The 4,620-nt window shown below is 35.8% G+C and overlaps 1 non-coding gene across 1 annotated transcript; it reads right to left on the bottom strand.

The window, feature by feature from the left end:
- Positions 1–835: 835 nt before the first annotated feature.
- On the bottom strand, positions 836–906 carry TRNAS-GCU (transfer RNA serine (anticodon GCU)). The gene has a single exon. It is a non-coding gene; the product is annotated as a tRNA-Ser (tRNA).
- Positions 907–4,620: the final 3,714 nt, after the last annotated feature.

Here is a 4,620-nt window from a genome sequence, read left to right as displayed (position 1 = left end):
CCTTCAGTAAAGTTTTTGAATTGTATCTTTATATATGCACATGCACACATGGTATTACATTTGTATTATGCATATATCTTATGTATTCCTTACCAAATTTATTCTTATTTAATTTATAGATTTGATGCTAGTGTGATTGGAATCTTTGCTTTCATTTTATTTTCTAGCTAATCATCACTTGCATGAAAAACAGCTTTGAGTTTTGTGTATTTATTCTGTATCCTTCAACCTTATGGAAATTGCTTTTTATAGCTGTCTCACGTGTTCTGAATAAGCTCTCATATCTCTCATATCAATGCAAGTATTGGTATATTATATTTTCTCTTGATAGCCTTTCTGCTTTTGTGGTTTAATTTTATTGAGCTTGCTGGAAACTTCAAGAATATTAAATAATACTGATAGTAGAGAGTATCCTTGTTTTGATACAGACTTAAAAAGGCATGTATTTAGAATTTCACCATTTAATGTGAATTCTGCTCTTTGATATTTCTGCTGAATATTTTATAACATTTAGAGTGTGTCTATTGTTCTTATTTTGCCTGTAAGAGGCTTCTCAGGAATGGTTAAATTTTGTTGAGTGCTTTTTGATGTCAATTTATATAATCATCTGACTTTTTGCCATTAGATTACTGATAATAATACTAGTTAATGCTTGTATAGCTCTTATTATATGCCAGGGACCTAAGTCATTGAGGTAAGTCTTATCATGATCCCCATTTTTTTTTGTATGTTATGTGGCGGGTTCATTCTTCTTTCCATGTGAGTAGCCCATTATTGTAGCACCATTTATTGAATTTTGTGGGTTGGTTGGTTGGTTTCTTTGTTTTGTTTGAAGTGCATGGGCTGGGAATCAAACCCAGGACTCCCACATAGCAGACGAGAATTCTACCACTGAACTACCCTTGCAACCCCCCATTATCCCCAATCTTAAACTGAGAGAGCTGATATATAGAGCTGTAAAGATACAACCGCATAATGAGGATTCGCGGGCAGCAGTGTAGAACCAGAGCATACACTCTTCATGACAATAAGTGAATAAGACTTCCTCTATTGTGTTGATCTACTTCCTAGAATTTAGCAACTTTTGAATTTCTGCAATACAATGCACTCGATCATTATGTATTTACTATAGAGTCTGGTAACAAGAGTTAATATTATAGCCTTCATCTAGTTTAAATTTTATCATTATATAGATAAGGAAAGAGTCAAATGTAGCTGTTAAATTTGTTAAAATAAGTATATACATATATATATATATATATATATATATATAGTTAAATCACTAGAAAAATAGATTACATAATAGAGCTTCCAAATTTCCAGAGGAAAAAGGGGAGAGTCAAAGAAACATCTTTATAAAATTTAGCAAAAGCAAGGAATAGGACAAAAGGAAACAGGAGACTGTAACATAGTAGCAGAGAAATATAAAGTAGTTACAAAATTGAAAGGATAAAAAATATGGTAGAAATTAAGAAATCAAGTATTAAAATATTATGAATGAGGTGGTGCAACATGGCTCAGTGGCAGAATTCTCTCCTGCTGTGCCAGAGACCCAGGTTCAATTCCCAGAGCCTACCCATGCCAAAAATAATAATAATAATATGAATGAGTTAAATTCTTACTTTCAAAAACAAAGATTTTTGAATTAAGTTAAAAACAAAGCAAAGTCAAACTTTTATTCTGTATACAAAAGACATAGCTGCTTCCAAAATGGCAAAAAGGATAGCAAATTATACTGCTTTATCCAACTTTCATTTGCATATCATTCCCTGCGCTGGTATGAAACTATTATGTACCCCAAAAAAGCCATGTTTTAATCCTGATCCAATCTTGTGGGACGAGACCTATTGTTTAGGGTGGGAAATTTTGATTGGATTGTTTCCATGGAGATGTGATACACCCAGTTGTAAGCCTACCGTTTTTGATTAGCTTATCTCAATGACGATATGGCATCAACCCAATTGTGGGCGTGACCTTTTGATTAGATAGAGATGTGACTTTGCCCATTCAGGGTGGGTCTTGATTAGTTTACTAGAGCACTTTAAAGAGAGATGCTTGGAAAGCAGTTGCCTCAGACCCGACAGCAATACGGGTGTTTGGGAATACTTGGAGTGCCAACAGAAAGAGCAAATGCCTAGACACGGGCAGAGCCCAGCAGACATTACCATGTGCCTTCCCATGAGATGCTAAGAAAGCCAGAACCCAGAGCTGTGTCCTGGAGGAGCTAAGTGAAAGACCACAGGTACTTAAAGAGGAAACCACTGGCATCAAAAGCTGGAAGAAACAGAACCGGGAACAAAGACCAGCAGATGCCACCCACATGCTTTCCCAACTGATAGAGGTGTTCCAGATGGCTAAGGCCTTTCTTGAGTGAAGGTAACCTCTTGTTGGTGCCTGCACTTGGACACTGTCATGCCCTTAGCACTGTAAAATTGTAACTATTGACTTCCTTTTTAAAAGCATTTCCATTTCTGGTATATTGCATTCTGGCACCTTAACAGACTAACACAGTGCCATTTTAGTCTGTCCCTGAGGAAACGGTCAAAGGTAAAGGCTTCCTCTGTTCTGGCTTTGACTTCTAGAATGGCTTCTTAAGTGGTCTCCAAATCCTGAAATTTGCTACCCCCAATTAATCCATCTACATTGAAACTTGAATAAACTTTCAAAAGAGAACTCTGACTCAGTTTCTCTCCACAATTCTAGCATCACTGCCTAATGCTGTTTTCTCTAAGCCACTCCAAACTATATTTCCCTAAATGAATGTGCTATATCATGTCTCTGAGTTTTGTTACTTAGTGGAAACTCCCTGAAAGCAGAAATAATGTCTGATTTGCTCACAACTTAATGCCTGATTATAACACATTGCCTGGAACTAATAGGTTCTCAGTAAATATTCTTTCAGGGAACATATGAGTGAACAAAGAATAAAGGGTTTATAAATGAATGAATAAATTCTATTGCCTTTAGGTTTCTATCCCCAACACGCTGGCCAATTTCTACTCATTCTTCAAAGTTTCTCTGAGAAATCTTTCCTTACCATCCAAGAAAGGCAAATTTTACCCTCTTTTGTCTCTTTGCTACCTGTTTTTGCAGCCCTTATCTCTGCTTGTTTTCATCCTAATTATTTGTTTGCCCAGATGTCTTATTTAAGACACTAAGAGCTTGAGAGCAGGAATATCTTCATATTCATTTCTGTATCATCAATACCTTGGTACTTTCTCAATAGCCTTTTTTAGGAACGGATGGATAAAAGAAGGCTAAAAATCATTTGTATAATACTTTTATATTTTTCTTACCAGAGAACTTCTAGGTTAACAGAAAAATCATGCAGAAAATACAGAATTTCCATATGCACACACTCTATTATTAACACCTTCCATTAGTGTTCCATTTATTACAATTGATGCAAGAATATTATGCCATTTTTTAAAGTTATTAAAGATCAGATTACCCCAAATGCATTACATTGATTCAACATACAGTATTCTTACATTAATTTTACATAGTTCTAAGAGTGATTATTAAAATGCATGTCAGATGAGAAATGACTGAAAAATAAGATGTTTCCTCCAAATAAGGAACTGCTTGACCCAGGCAAACTTATCAACAACTGAAAGCACTCCTGCCTAAAAATCAGTAACCTTGTAGTACATGATGCAATGAATTATATATTATTCATTTAACATTATTTTCATGGCAGTTGAAGTTACTGTTATTCAGGGACACCCTCAAATTGTGAATGGGATTGACATTTTCATTTTTCTATTTAGAAAACATAGCCACCATAATTGAAACAAGGATTAGAGCAGAACTTAAGCAATAATGAAAGCTATTTTTTGAGTTTGACTGCAAACAGTGCTCAAATTATAGCAATGCCTGTGCACTGTTCTAGGTGATGGAAATAAGCAATTAACCAAACCCACGAAAGTCCTGCCCTGATGGAGCTTATATACCAGTAGAGAACACATCAAATAGACAATTGAAAGACATAAAATGTGCTTAACATTCAATTCAAAAGAATTTATTAAATTGTTATTATATCTGAGATTTTGTACCATAAGATATACAATAAGATAAACTTCCTGCCTACAAAGAATTCATTATCTAATAAATGAGACATACACATAGATAGGAAATTAAAATATAATACAAAGATACCCAAAGTTTTTAAAGTAACACAGAGGAGGGGGACAGCATATTAGTAAAGCCCCATCACTTATAGTTAAATGTATTAACTAGGGTTCTCTAGAGAAACAGAATCATCAAGAGATATCCATAGATATAAAATTTATAGAAGTGTCTCATGTAACCATGAGGATGTAGAGTCCAAGGTCTGTAGGGCAGACCACAAGCTGGCAACTCTGATGAAGATCCTCAGTGAACTTTTAGGAGAGACTGGCTGGGCAACCATGGGAATGTAAGGGTCCAAGGTCTGTAGGGAAGGCCACAAGCTGGCAACTCCGATGAAGGTCCTCAATGAACTCTCAGGACAGGTTGGCTGAACTACTGTGGGAATGGAAGAGTTCAAAATCCATAGAGCAGGCAGTGAAGCTGGAGGCTCTGATGAAGGGTCTGGATGAACTCCACAGGAGAGGCTGGCTGCCTGAAGCAGGAAGAGTG

The sequence above is a fragment of the Tamandua tetradactyla genome, chromosome 14, assembly GCF_023851605.1.
Source record: "Tamandua tetradactyla isolate mTamTet1 chromosome 14, mTamTet1.pri, whole genome shotgun sequence".
NCBI lineage: Eukaryota > Metazoa > Chordata > Mammalia > Pilosa > Myrmecophagidae > Tamandua > Tamandua tetradactyla.
Note: the sequence above shows the minus strand (reverse complement) of the source record. Positions and strands in the feature narration are given on the sequence as shown.